The sequence below is a fragment of the Mytilus galloprovincialis genome, chromosome 6 (assembly GCF_965363235.1).
Source record: "Mytilus galloprovincialis chromosome 6, xbMytGall1.hap1.1, whole genome shotgun sequence".
Taxonomy (NCBI): domain Eukaryota; kingdom Metazoa; phylum Mollusca; class Bivalvia; order Mytilida; family Mytilidae; genus Mytilus; species Mytilus galloprovincialis.
The window spans coordinates 57995126-58011662 of NC_134843.1; the positions used below are offsets into that span (position 1 = coordinate 57995126).

The 16537-nt window shown below is 31.6% G+C and overlaps 1 long non-coding RNA gene across 1 annotated transcript; it reads left to right on the top strand.

Moving 5' to 3' along the window:
* The first annotated feature begins 497 nt into the window (after positions 1–497).
* On the top strand, positions 498–15270 carry LOC143079963 (uncharacterized). The gene is made up of 2 exons (XR_012979564.1): positions 498–1296; positions 15081–15270. It is a non-coding gene; the product is annotated as an uncharacterized LOC143079963 (long non-coding RNA).
* Positions 15271–16537: the final 1267 nt, after the last annotated feature.

Below are 16537 nucleotides of genomic sequence, written 5' to 3' on the forward strand. Positions count from 1 at the left end.
TATATTGTATATGATGATGTATTTTGGATCTTGACACTATAATAAACTATTTACTTACTTGCTTACTCTACTCGGCTCATAAGGTGAGTTGTGAACTGTATAGACATTATAATGTCAAACTTAACCTCACCCTAGTACAAAGTGTGAAACTTACATCACAAACTACAACAGTTATTAAAATTTTCAGTTGACGTCGTTGATCTTCCAGATTTTTGTTTTTGATTCGCTCTTTCTCTGCAATAAACGTAGTTTTTAGAAAGAGTTGTTATCTCGAAATTAAAATGAACATAGGGTATAACTTTCATCATATCTTTGTTATTTTCTTTCATATCCATTAATTTACTCTAAAACGTGTCTTCTACGACTGAACGTGTTCATCAAATAAAAAACGTTAGTGGGGCGCAATAAACGAATGTGTATTTGTACTAACCAAGGAATAGTCAAGTCTTATATCCGTTGATAATTAATTAACACATATCAATTACGTTCCAGATCTATCCAAAAAAGATGCCCGGATATAACACTGCATCTAGTTTTTCTACAGTATGAAATTACAATCTGTTGGTATCAAAACAAATCAGGTTGATACATGGACAGAACAACCAGGTTGCAATGGGTAGTTATACATGTGAGCAAAGGGAACTTTTACAGCTTTTCAAATGCGTTATAGATACCGGAACCCAAGTCTTATTTGCCTTGTTCGACTTGAAAGTTTTATCAAAACCGCAATATGGAAGAAACTTTAACAAGCTCCTCAAACTTGAAAAACATTTTTTATATCATCAATGGGAGCCAAAGAAAACCATGTGCTGTGCATGTTTGACCACGGGATGCTCTATCAAACGAAAAAGTAAAATGGAGCCTTGGATTTTCCAAAAGTTTTATGATACTTCTGGGATAGAAGACAAAACACATGTGATTAAGCATGGTGGATGCATACAACAGGTATGTTTGCACAAATATGAGGCAAAAACAATTGACATCCGAGAGTTGGACATCAGTGTCTTTTCTTTCTTGCTTCGTGTCATGGCGGATAAATGTATGACTGTTAGTGAAAAATCATCACTTGATTCATTATGTCTATGTAGAAACAATATTTGTCATGCATGGTCTACAAAATGTTTTCAGTTGACAGAACTTAATAACATGTGGATAGACTTAGAAACAAATCTCATAAATCTTTCTGAAGTACGTTATCAAGGATTTGTTAAATTACAAGTACAGATGTCTCGTAAACTTAAAATAGAAACGGAAGAGATTGCTGAGCTTTCAAAGCAGATCACTGACGTGAAGCAGGTAAGAAATTATTCCTTTTTTAATTTATACTTTTGATGTTTTGCATTAAAATGTGTTTTGCTTATTTATACTTAAACAAAAAATCCACCCTAGTCACAATATTACAAAAAGTACATTAAAAATGCATTAAACTCTATTTCTGTCAATCCAATATAGCAATGATTAATTAAATGTACAACTCAATCTTTATTCAGTCCATCATTTTCTTTTAACGGTTTCACTGCTATTGCAATATTTATAGATATTATATATACTTCATGTATGAGAAATAAATAAAACAGGGTCCGGTACGTACGGTTGGAAGGAAGTTAAAGCAATATATTTATCCCAACTTTGTTAGGTTGAGTTCTTTACACTTTACTGAATTTTAATTTAAAGTAATTTATTGGTGTATAAACTCGATCAATTTACTCACAAAGAATGAATTTTTATGATATGATTGTGAGTGACCTCGCCAAATTTATACACCAGTTAGTTCCTTCAAATAATAATAAATATATGTTAAAGTCATTAAGATATTTTGTAAAATGAATTAATTTTGAAGCAAAATGTCTAACCTTTCATTTTGTAAGATCAAATCAAAATAAGTCCAGGTTAGGGGGAGGGTTGGGATCCCGCTAACATGTTTAACCACGCCACATTATTTATGTATGTGCCTGTCCCAAGTCAGGAGCCTGTAATTCAGTGGTTGTCGTTTGTTTATGTGTTACATATTTGTTTTTCGTTCATTGTTTTTTCACATAAATAAGGCCGTAAGTTTTCTCGTTTGAATTGTTTTACATTGATTTATCCGGCCTATTATAGCTGACTATGCGGTATGGGCTTTGCTCATTGTTGAAGGCCGTACGGTGACCTATAGTTGTTAATGTCTGTGTCATTTTAGTCTTTTGTGGATAGTTGTCTCATTGGCAATCATACCACATCTTCTTTTTTATATTATTTAGTTTCTGGTTATTTGCAAAAATGAGTTATCATTGAGATACATATGACCAAAAACAAAATACCTTACATAGAAAATTCAGATTAAAAATATAAAGTCGGAAAATAGAAGGACACGTTTTGATTGACTGGTTGTTGTATGCTTTACTGAATTTTAATGTGCGTATTATGCGTTTACTTTTTTGCATTGGCTAGAGGTGATCTCACAAACATGATTAACCCCGCCGCATTTTTGCGCCTGTCCAAAGTCAGAAGTCATTGGCCTTTGTTAGTCTTGTATTATTTTAACTTTTAGTTTCTTGTGTACAATTTGGAGTTTAGTGTGGCGTTCATTATCACTTAACTAGTATATATTTGTTTAGGGGCCAGCTGAAGGATGCTCCTGGTGCGGGAGTTTCTCTCGCTGCATTGAAGACCTATTGGTGACCTTCTGTTGTCGTCTGCTCTATAGTCGGGTTGTTGTCTCTTTGGCACATCCCAATTTCCATTCTCAATTTTATTTAGTTAATCAAAAAATAGTTATTGTATATGTAAATGATGTACGACGATATTAGATAGATATGTTGTGCAATTGATAGACCGGGATAAATATCAGTCATTGAAATATTATATTTTAGACCGAAAATATTGTATTTATCAGGCCACCGGTGGAAAGTTGAAAGTGTCCTAACGTGAAAAGAGCATAATACTCTCCTTATACCAGGTCATAAGAATTATTGAGAAAGAAAACAAATTAATACATCAGACACATCAGTGCATATTCTTTTTTTATATCTTGGTTTCTATCATACAAGGCCGTGTTTTGATTGTAATCTAAATATCAGTTGTACTTCAACTCTACTGTCTTGAGATTTTACAATTTGACAAACTAAAGAGATAACACTTTATTGATGTTAAAATCAAGGAACTATGAAAAAACCATGAAGAAATTGAATGAGCCATTCAAGTATCTGCTGTGTAACAAAACTGAAAGATTCATGTGTCATCTTGTTTTCATTGTATGTGATTGCAGTGCTAATTTTATATAAAAAAGAGGTAATATGATTGCCAACGAGAATACTCTTCACTAGACACCAAGTGACACGACACAGTAAATAACAACTATAAATCACCACACGCCTTTAACAAAAGGCAAAGCCAATAAAGCATAGTCAGTTATATAAAATGCACCGGAATGACAAATTTTAAACAATTCAAACAAGAAAACTAACGGCCTAGTGCATGTACAAAAAATGAAGGAAAAACAAATGTGTGATACAGCAACAAACGACAACCACCTAATTACAGGCATCTGAGTTGGGACAGGCACACATATTAAGAATTTGTCAGGGTTAAACATGTTAGCGGGATCTCAATCGAAAACAAAACGCAAAAAGAGGTATTTTCAAACCATAAGGACAATGAGAATCAGAATTTGCATTTTTGCCATTAAAACATCAGGAACAGAACTTGTTTACCCTTTTAAAGCACCTGAGGTCATTTACCGTTTTTTGGTTCGGTTCGTGATGCTCAGTCTTTGGTTTCTATGTTGTTCGGTGTACAGTGGTTTGTCTATTTGTCTTCCCCTTTTCTCCATGACGTATTCAATTAACTTGAGACTTATGATTTTGAATGATGCTTAAAATATGCTTCGCCTCTTTATTCAAGAAATAATTGACGCAATCTATACTTTATCGTAGTCTAAACATAGGTAGGCATTATATTTTTGATTTTGTTTGCCCTAGCGATAGTGAGGGCTTAAATAACACGAATATAATAGCTACCCATGTTAAAACTGCAATAAAGTATAGCTTGCATCAATTATTTCGATTCTGATTTGGACAATTTACTAAAGGTAATTTATAAGTCCAATATGTATAAATGTAAAGCGTTTGTTTAGGCTGTTTCATGAACCTCCCGCTTTTGTTTGTAAACAGCAAACGATTAACGATGCGATTTTTCAGTGGAAGAAGTTTTGAACAGTCAGTATGAACGGTTGCTAAATCTAGGTCAAATATGTCAATTTTGAATTGCAACAAATAACAGTGACCATAATAAATGAATCAGTACACTAATCGTTTTCAATGGTTAATTCCAACCTTCGACCTCACACCTGCGAAAATAGAACGCGCGTACTATAAGTTGAATGGACTGATCCGTATTCACGTAGCCGGTCAAGGTTGTTATGCATGTAACCTGCTTCGTCGAATTCACTTACATGATGGTGTTCTTGATTATCCCATAGCAATTCTAGCTTTTTAATGCTACATATATGTGCATGTAAAATTCATTGAATTCATAATTGTGCAATAGAAAAAATGGAACTTTAAAATCATGACATCTTAGGGTTTCACATCAAATTATTTAATTCAACTGTCACCTCTCAGTTGTTTCTGGATAAAGAGATCAACCATTTCGTTTTAATGGAAGGGGGACTTTGATGAAATACTTTTTCTTTTTTTTAAGTTGTAATCTCTTTAAATTGGGTCCTGCCTTTTCAGTTTTTATAAAGTTTGTCCGGATTTTATTTTTTACATAAATCGCCATCCGGCCTTTTTGCCAAGTTGCCAATCCCGCCTTTTAATATATTTCGCAAGTTTTAGCTATTCGACTAAGAATAGTGTGATTTTTTTGTAATTCTGTTTACTTAATTTTTAGAAAAAATCTCAAAATTCTAGGTAAATTTAAAACATGCAACCCACCATACTTTGCTAAGAGAAAAATGAAGATGATAAACCATGATACAGTGGAAGCAAATGTACATTATAAACTCCATGCAGCGATATACTTAATGAATTTTATACTTAACTGTTTCGCTATTCTAGGTTTAAAAACAAACGTAGATTATGTATTGTAAATATTAAAATAGTTACATAGAAAACAATCAGTTTTTAAAAGCATGTTTATTCATTAAATGTATTGATAAAAAGGTAAGTCCCTTCTAGTACATGCATTCAGTAATTCTAAATAATAATTTCTTAATATTTCGTTTATCAGTTTATCTTACATGCATGATTTTGTATTTCATTTTAAATACTCATGCATACTACACGTCACTTTGTCGGATAGTTCAATAATGTTATGCAAATCACTTTTCTTACGGTTTTAAATTAAAAGATAAGTTTTCAGGCAATAAAACTCGAAAACAGTACATTTATATTGTTCCATATAAAGATAAAGAGCATGGGTTTATTCACAAAGCGAAAGAAGCACGTCATATTAGAACCTAAATTTAATAACAAATAATTCTATGTTGAGTGCTTGTAAGAAAAATCATAATGTGCAAGAGTGACAGTCACATTAAATAGACAATAACTGTATATAGTGTCTTTAAATATCAGTTGCATTCGTACGAGGCTAAGAAACAGGTGTAATGCGAACTTTAGCGAGATATTACTCCTGTTTCGAGCCGATGATGAAATGATGAACGCTTCTTTATATTGGTATGTAATCCTTTTCAACGTTTCAAATTTATGAAATTATATTCGTACATTATTTTGTTATTAATTAAACAGTTATTGTCTTTATCCTGCAATTAATTCTGTATATGTTTTGTGTTTAGAAAGACACAAGAACTCACATTTTTTGCATTTATTTTCGATTTAGAATCCCTTAAGGTCCGCGTAGTAACATTAAAATCACACATTCAGCTGAAGACGGGTTCGCAATACATCGCTCAAGGTGAATAATTATCTATTTTGACATAACATCTAATTTCAACAGTAAAAACAAATTAAGAAAACATTGTCTAATTTGAAACAGAAGTGACGATTTGTCCTACGCTTCAGATTTTATTAGCTAGATTTGACATATACTTAACATGCATGCTGAAATCGACATGATTGATTTTGTTACACATGTTAACATTTAACTTTTGGAAATCGATGATTGTCGTCGAAAAAAATACTGCTCTTCATGTAGCATATTAATCTATTGTAATAAAAATTCATAATATCTAGTAAAATTTGTAGATTTAGCTAACAAAGTCCTTATATTTGTATAAAGTAACATTCGTTTATAGTGAAAAATTGTTTTACCGTTAAATGAGCTACAATTAAAAATTTCTTGATAGTCCCTCTCTGTGATTAATATTAGATAACTCTGGTTAATTTACCAATCATTCTATCATGAAGGGGAGATAATTAATTCGACAACAAATGGAAGTTTTTACGACCTGGACTGACTCTCATGTATAGTCTTTTAAAAAATGATGAACGGTTCTCTATATTGGTATGTAATCATTTTCAACATTTTAAAATTATATTATGAAATTATATTCGTACATTAATGTTTTTGATAAACCAATAAACTGAAATATATTGAATTGATACATTTTGTTATTATTTAAAATTATATCAGAAACTTATACTTAATTATAAAATAATGAACCTGTTAAAGGGAGACAGTACTCGGATAACTTTTTGTCGAATCGGCACATAATACAAAGGAATGTCACTCTTGCATACAAATGGCACATCAATATAATTAATGAACTGTGCATTCGTGCTCCATCTTCAATGAAGATTCTTAATTATAAATATAATCAAAAGTTGTTAATCTATAGGATAGTGAAGACTAATGAAAGCTTACCCACTGTAAAAAACATTTCTTTGAAATTTTTTAAACTTCCTCAGAAAAATGCTGGATCCACTTGACTTTCATAGCTCATAATTAACGTTTTTACACAATATCTTAATAAAGTAGTTATAGATTATTTGCTTCTCAAAGTGTAAGACGCAATAAAAATCGTATGCTTGCATCATCTTACCCAAATACAGATTTAAGGTTCATTTGGACCCTTTGGCTAAAATGGCCGTATTTTCATCTCAGAATTTACTCTGGAAACAGACAAACCTGCAGATCTGTAAAAAAATTCAGGCATATCATGCCCTAGATAAATGAATTTCAAATATGTTTTATATTTTAGAAAAATAAAAACTTACCAGGATTTTGCAGTGCACTTTTTTTTATTCCTCCAGAAGGTTCCAAAAAAAAAAACAAAGTTGGGAAAAAGATTTGAGAACTTCCCCACAGGTACATTGTTATAATTAAAGTGAGCGGTATTGATTGACATGGATAATAGATGCACAATAGATACCGGAAAATTATTGGTGATTTAAACAGTGCACGTGAGTGGACAATATCAAAGGAAACTTACTGTTTGTTCATTTTATCATCTTCTGCAGGGACGAAATAGTGCACGGCAAAATCAAGTTAAGTTACGAATTTTCCAAATCATACAATGCATTTGAATTCTATTTATCTAGGGCATGCTATACCTTAAAACTTTTCCAGATGCACAGGTTTGTCTGTACTCAGAGTAAATTGTGTGGTGAAAATACGGCCATTTTAGCCAAAGGGTCAACATGAACCTTAAATAAGTCCTGAACATTTCGACATTTGTTTGTTTCTTTTTATCAATACCGGTTTGTTAACAAGTTACAAGTACATGTTAAGATCCGATTAAATAGCTATATCCCGAAATCGTCAGGTAAATATGCTACTTCATGTTAGTTTGTTATCAGAAAATTGGTTAAGTTATTATTGCTCTAAAGAAATATTTGAAAACAAACAGATATCGCAGATCAAATTTATTCGTTCATTGTTTAATCATACGTTTTTTGATTGAGTTAAGTCTGCCAATTGATATTTTATCGTATGTTTTTCTTTGTTGTGATGTTATGCTATTGTTTCAGAAAAAGGGAGAAGGTTTGGATCCATTAAAACGTTTAATCCCGCTGCAAATGTTTGCACCTGTCCTAAGTCAGGAATCTGATGTACAGTAGTTGTCGTTTGTTTATGTAATATATACGTGTTTCTCGTTTCTCGTTTTGTTTATATAGATTAGACCGTTGGTTTTCCCGTTTGAATGGTTTTACACTAGTAATTTTGGGGCCCTTTATAGCTTGTTGTTCGGTGTGAGCTAAGGCTCCGTGTTGAAGGCCGTACTTTAACCTATAATGGTTTACTTTTTAAATTGTTATTTGTATGGAGAGTTGTCTCATTGGCACTCACACCACATCTTCCTATATCTATAGAATGTATTAAAGTAATCGTTAGTTCGCATTGGAATGCAACTGCAATACACATTCTGAGGTCATGCAGGTTCATTCAACACTAGTCCGGCAGTGGGTGGAGCTCAAAAAAGATATCTGTATAGTATACAAATCCAGCATATCGATATCTGTAGGGCTTTATCTGTATAGTAGGAGACCCAATTGCAGATTAAAAGATTTTCTCCTGTATGCACGTTATTGTATAAGTTGGATGTTGTCTTTCTAATAGACAGAAGTATTTACTTGAAGTCTTAACTGCTTTTATTCCATATTTCAAACTTATATACTTAAATATATGATTTGGATAAGTTTTCATTTCTCTTCAGAAGTATCAGAACATTGTGACATAGAACTGTTTAAAACGGTTCTACCCTACAACAGTCCAAAATTATTCTAACGAAGAAATGTAATGATCAGATCTAGGCTATGTCTTTAAATCAGTTCTTGGCACGAACTACTTATTTCGGTTCTAGGTAGAACTGTCAGAATATGAAACCCAACTTTGATCCAATTGTTCACAATTTATTATATTATGACGTGCTTCATTCGCTTTGTAATCAACATCGTGATAAAACTCTCGATATATCTATACTTATAAGCGCAGATTCAGAGATATACATAATGACGGATGTTACAATTCACCTCCCACGTAAATCCTTATGTATTGGAACCTATTTGCAATCGCTTTGCCGATTTTATTGTTTAAAACAATTGTAATTAAAAAAGGACAAACGAACAATTATTCCTATTCGGATGCATAATAAAAAGAATAAATGCACCAGAGCCCGGAGAAATCAACAAAATCAAAACAATATAAAATTCCACGAGAGTCTGTTAATGCTTTTGGCGCGATGTAGTCAACGCTCAGGATAAAATTCGAATATCATGCCCCAGGCCATGTGTAAATTTCTAACAACTCTCAGTGTATGTAAAATGCGGATCCTAAAATATCATTTTCACTGTATATGCCATAAATTTCTGATGTAGAATGATAAATAAACAGACTTATTTGAAGAAAATAAAGAAAATTAGTTAAAATGTATGTGTTTAGAAATAAATAATACAAGTAAGACAATGTTAGAGATGCAAACGGGGTTTTATCGCGCCTAAAGCCACCCAGCTGTGAAATATATACCGAAATAGGTGAATATTTAGGACATTTCACGAACAGATCGTGCAGGTGATTTAAAACTAGCAGGTAAGATGTTGTTTCAGAAAAATATTCATTTCAACACAATTATTAAAGATGTTTAACGTAGAATAGGTTTTGTCATTCAGTTTCTTCATATTGAACTAAATTCAACTAGGATGCTTTCTTTATGCGAGTCATAATTACTGTCGAATAATGATACTATACTTTCATTTTCACTGTAGAGCGATTCATTAGTATTGTATATGCGGTCCATTTTCACTATATGAATTTTTTTTTTATCTATTAAAGTCTTAATTTAGCCAACTTGCTAAACAAAAAGATAAAGTAAGAGAAGGATTTGATAAAGTTAAACTTGCGGAGAAAAGTTTGATTTAACACTCTAATACATTCAATACAAATAACATTGATTTCAAATGAATTCCATTTAATTTCTTATAAATCGTAGGGATCTTTATCCTTGGTTTTTTTTTATCCATTTCCATGACACATCACTAATTACGTACATCTTGATATAGATTAAACCGTTGGTTTTCCCGTTTAAAAGGTTTTAAACTGGGGCTCTTTATAACTTGCTGTTCGGCGTGAGCCAAGACTCCATGTTGAAGACCGTAGTTTGACCTATAACGCCCGTTATGGTCTACTTTATTAAGTTGTGGCTCGGATGGAGAGTTGTCTCATTGTCACAAATGACATCTTCTTATATCTATCTTTGGCTCAAACTGAAACGGGATAGGATAAAAAGGGATAAAAAACCACACTACTTTTCAAATATATTTATAATGGGCTTAGTATGAGTTGTCAAATCGTACAAATTTGCCTAACCGTTACTCGGATAGTCGTTCGACCGATTAACCGGTTAACCGGTAGTTTAAGTTTATGTTTGAGAGCCTTACCTGAAGTACACTTCAAATATTATTCGTTTTCATGATACGATGAATTAAAAAAAAAAGAGAATGGAAAAAGGGAATATGTCAAAGAGACAACAACCCAACAAAAGAGCAGATAACAGCCGAAGTCCACCAACGAGTCTTCAATGATGTGTGTCCTTTTGCATTATACATGTTATAAGGACAGTCTGTGAGGAATGCTGGCGAAGTGTGACTTTTAATAATCCAATACCACCGTATATACTATGGCGTTTGTAATATCTTCATATTGAAAAAATAAAAAAACTTCTTGATCTCGTCGAATTAAAATGATTCTTTCTCTTTCTCTTGATGTGGGGTGTTTTTATTTGAAATTATTAAGTCAGTTGCATCAATTATACATTAATTACATTCACCTTGATTTTAGTACAATTTTTTGAGTTGACATTTCGTTTAAAGTATGACAAAGCCTTGCACATTCAGATGTGATATAATAATATATAAAGTATATTATAATGGTTGTGTGGCGTTCTAAACAAAATTTAATGAATTGTAAATGGTTTTTCGTCTAATCTAAAACAACTGGGATGTAAAATAGTTATCCCATTCGGACTTGGTGTGTCAATGTTAGATCACCCTCTGGCCTCCGGCCATCGAGGCGATCTTACAATGACACACTGCGTCCTCATAGGATAACTATTACTTCATCGGATTACTGACTTAAAGTTACTATTTGAAGAAACATTTCTATTCATGTTTACTTCAGGCCGAGCCAAAATTTGTTCCTGTTAAAAATTTACACAGACTGCACTTTAACTCCGTCAATCTTTAACTGCAAAAAAAATGTAAAAAAAGGTGTCTTTTAAATTTTTGTTTTAATTAAGGAAAAACGTAATTTTAAGAATACAATATGACATTTTAAGAATCGTTTTTTGTTACGAGTTTGAATAGCTATATATTTGATGAAGAATGAATGAGGAGTTTGTATTTCAATTTGAAAATATCATAAATACTAAAGTCATCAATTAAGTTTTTCATTTTTTGCAAGTCCATTTTCACATAAATCTACAATAAAAATTCCTCGCATCTTCGAAAATTCTACATCAGAAATGATTGCACTAATAGTGATAATTCATCGCATCTATAGCTAAAATGGGTCGCTTTCATTAATCGATATGCAATATTTTGTTGCGTTTATAACACATACTGTATTTGAACTTCAATACTGTTTTTGTACATTAAAAAGACATATTACAATGAAAATATGTTGAAACTTCCCTGCAAATAAATTATTTTGGTATTTTGAAATGTAAACAAATACAGTTTTCCCATGATCCTTTATTCTACAATACTTGCATATGATAGTGAAAATAAACAAGCTGGATTTGCACTTTATATACACTGACGCTATGGCTTCCATGAATTATTTCTTAAATAAAAAGCTTACTTACTGTCCAATTAATATTCTCTGAGATTTTTTAAGAAAATTATATCACTGTCTGTCTTGTGCGATGTTGTCGTAGATATCAAATCTCAATTTTGATGTTTCACAGTTTCACATTGAGGGTAAATAATTGTCTAAACGTCCGATGCATATACTGTATAATAGAAATAAAATTAATTTCTGCTGTTTGTTTGCATTTGCGTAGACGACCTTACATTTTTTAAAAGTATATTGGGTAAAATACGTCCCATGTTAACTTTATGCGTATCTAGAAATGTAAAGTATACGTCAACGGTTAATAAGTCAGCTCACCAATATAAACATAAATGTTAATCTTTCCTTGTCTGCAATAAATATTCATAGACGATCATAGTTCTGCCTTTAAGGGGTAAATTCAGTAAAAAATCTCCCATTGACTTTAATGCTAATCTATGTGTGGAAATAAATTTATACCTGATTTACCTTTAGAAATTAAAAACTTTCATGTATCATTCATGAAAGTACAAATGTAGCCCTATCTTTTGCAACAATAAAAACATAGGGTCATGCGGCATTTTTGGGCATTCACATGGCCTTGTTTACAAACAATGTAGATTCGCACTGAATTCCTATACTGACCCCCATTACTTTTCAACCCTGTAGTGGAAAAAATTAGTACATTCGGCATTTATTTTTTATTTTTTTTTCAACTCTAGTTTTGATCCATCTAACAAAAAATATTTATTACAAACATTATCTACCAATCAGAAGAGCACATGACTTCACTTTTAGACAGAAAGCTCTCCCCTAAATGGGCGGTCCCTGATGACGTATATTTATTTACTGAATTTACCCCTATAAGGGACTTTTTTACTTCTTTTCCAACTTTTTTTGTAATAAACATGTAATGTATCCAATTTTCAAGTTCCAGTTTCAATACAACCTCCATAAATGCTGAATTTGTAAAGATAGAGCAAAATTTATACTACAGCCCATACTGCGGCCAATGTATATTTGGTATATAAAGTTGCGCATTGACTGTTTTTAAAAGAATGGTGTAAAATACTATTTTTAATAAATATGAATTGTTTTCTGTGTTTGCTTTGACCAGTATTGCAAGTACATCTAGAAACTAAAGTTTTGGTGTACTCTTAGTTAGTTGCTTCCTTATATGGAAGTTTTTGTTTAAATACCATGAAAAGACCACAAAAAGACTTTTCAAAGGCTTTTTTAAGCAGTTTCATACCAAATAAAACAACAATTATGTTTCATTTTACTAAATCTGTGTTTTAATTACTTGTAAATTTCACAAAATGTCATTGACAATCACTCTGCAGAAATTCCGGTTACCCCAACATCAGGATGGGTTCTTCGCCAAAACTAGACAGCCAGAACTGAAGTAGAAAAAAGTGCCAAATATGAAAAAATAAGATTAGATATGACCAAACTTTACATTTGGGAGATTGAAGTAACAATTTAGGATATTTAAAAGCAATTATTTAACATAAAAATCCAATTACAAACATTTCAACACTTGTTTCATAGATGAAGGACATGTAATCATGAAAAGTAGTCTAGTATATTCTTTAAATAAAGAAACGCAATGCGTAATGTAAAAATAAATGAATACCTCCATGCGGTCAGATTATTCGAGTGTTAAAATACTGCATGTTTACCACTTGTTCTACAACTTAACACGGGGAACACAGCTAAAAAACAACACTATGTCAAAGGGAGGTAATCCATTTTTTTCATATGATTTTATACATTATGAGGAGAAATATGTGCAAAATGTGATGTAAATGGGGAGAATATTCATGCCTTTCATTTATATCATAACTCTCAAGTGTAATTTCTATTGTTTCTTTCAATCTGGACACAAAATCTGATTTTTACCATATACTTCATGCTTCTCTCACAGTACACGGAGTGCATCCTGGATAGCCGCAGTTAAAGATAGAAATTTGTGTAAAAAACAGCTTTAAATGGTTCCAAAATCCTCCCATTACATTAACATTTACAGGAAATGAGTTTTGTGATTATTGTGTGGCCTTGGACAAGTACAGTGAAAAAGTGCATATTTTCCTATAGGGGTAAATTCAGTAAAAAATCTCCCATTGGCTTTAATGCTAATCTATGTGTGGAAATAAATTTATACCTGATTTACCTTTAGAAATTAAAAACTTTCATGTATCATTCATGAAAGTACAAATGTAGCCCTATCTTTTGCAACAATAAAAACATAGGGTCATGCGGCATTTTTGGGCATTCACATGGCCTTGTTTACAAACAATGTAGATTCGCACTGAATTCCTATGCTGACCCCCATTACTTTTCAACCCTGTAGTGGAAAAAATTAATACATTCGGCATTTATTTTTTATTTTTTTTCAACTCTAGTTTTGATCCATCTAACAAAAAATATTTATTACAAACATTATCTACCAATCAGAAGAGCACATGACTTCACTTTTAGACAGAAAGCTCTCCCCTAAATGGGCGGTCCCTGATGACGTATATTTATTTACTGAATTTATCCCTTAACATATAATATTTCAAATCATAAAAAAAACATTAAGATATAACATATGACAAGTACTGTTGCTGTTCCTGACAAACATGCAATGACATAAAACATGATAGTGTGAACTATGTTTTTGAGATCTTAAGCCTGTTATTGTTGTCTTAACCGTTTGGTAAACAAACGTACATAAAACAACATAAAATTAAAAAGAACCTGACTATGAAAAAAACCCTAGAATTTTTTGACAAAAATACAATTAAATAACTCAAAGAAAACTCAGTAAACCGGTTAGGCAAAGAAGACACATTTCAATGAAAAAAATCATAAGTTTGTTGGCTGCTAGTAATACAGATATTACCGCAAAAATTATGGATTCGTTAAAAAACGTTTGATTGAACTCTAACACGTAGAATCTCTCTGAAATGAAAAATTTGATAGTTATCAAAGGTACCAGGATTATAATTTAGTACGCAAGACGCGCGTTCTGTCTGCATAAGACTCACCAATGACGCTCAGATAAAAATAGTTATCAAGCCAAACAAGTACAAAGTTAACGAGCATTGAGGACCTTAAATTAAAAAAAGTTGTGCAAATACGGTTAAGGTAATCTATTCATGGAATAAGAACATCCTTAGTTTTTCGAAAAATTCAAAGTTTTGTAACAGGAAATTTATAGAAATGACCATTTGATCAACATTGATCTACATCTCTTTTGTAATTTTTTTATCAACCTGAAATTATGAAGTGCGTGTATGAAATATCAGTTTCAAATTTTAAATCGCGATGTTTGTTACAACACGACTTTTTGGTGATTTGAAATTTTAAGCAGAAAAATATATTTGCAGGTTGTTGATGACATCAACTGTCATTTGAACAATAATCATAAAAATGTTACAGAGCAAGTTAAAGAATTTGAAAAAAAAATGGTGTATGGAAATCTCCAGATGCAACAGAGACAAGAAGAAAACCATAAGTTTTTTTCAGAAAGATTGGAAAACCAACATGCAGAAATGATCAAGATGAGAGAAATACAAGGTAAGTATTCTTCCAAAACTTTTTAAAATACTTACAATTATTTTATTTTGATTGTTTTATTACTTGGTTGTCTTTTTTTTTTAAAGAAAAAATGGAAGTTCAACAGGAAAAAACAAACGAAGAATTTATCAAGATGAGGGAATCTTATGGTAAGTTTTGGAAAGTTGTTTCTAACGATTTCCAATTGTTGAGAGGGTTTCGTGTTTTATGTCTGATAATTGATTTTGTAACTAAATGTTTACATGTACCAAAATAAATCTGATACAGAGAAAAAGAACAGAAAATTTGAAAAATTGGTCTAATTTACAGTTATAGTACACGAATATATATATATATATATATGAACTTTCTATAAGTATAGCAAATACTAAAGATTTGTTCTAAAAAAGGTGTGTACAGCAAAAACAGCAAACGACATATTATATAATCATAAATACTTGAAATTATATTAAAATAATAATATTTTATTCGAACACTATTTATTTCTGAAGTCCCTAACTCTAGCTGTTGGTTGTTCTTTCCCGTTATAATTTTCTTAAGCAACATGTCTGTAAGAGAAGATCCCCAAAAGTATTCAATAGATGTCGAAATGAGTAACAAATCGTACCCTATAATTGATATAAACAACAGCCAAAAATTGCAAAAAAGGTGTCCATGAATAATTATTAAAACTCTTACCGTATATATTATGTCTACTTTTTTGTTGTCAAGGGTAACTTTGTCCTTCTTCCTATAAAAAATATTTTTCTCTTTGACATTTTGTATCTCATAGCCGTGCAACCTAATGCGATCAGAAGAATAGTAGTATAACAGTACGATATAGGAACGAAATATAAAATTCAGTTGAAAAAGGCACCACTCATCAGTTGGATGAAAATGCAAATATGGGTACTTGTACGTTCCAACAACAAAACGACACAAAGAACAGATCAGAGAGTACTCGCAGTTACTGACATCAAATTCAAAGCCACTAACAACTAATAAAAAATCATGCATCTAAGATTAAATTCAGGACTTTAAGACACAGTCAGGAATATGACAGTTGTTATTTGTTTGATGTGTTTGAGCTTTTGATTTTGTCATTTGCTAAGGAACTTTCCGCTATGAATTTTCATCTGATTTCGGTATTATTGTTATCTTATTATTTGTATGCAAAGTTGTCATATATCTTGAAGGTAGAACGTAAGTATTTCCTGAGCCATATGGATACTGGTAGCCTTTTTAAAAATATTTCATTACTTTCTAGTACTGACTTAGAACATACTTA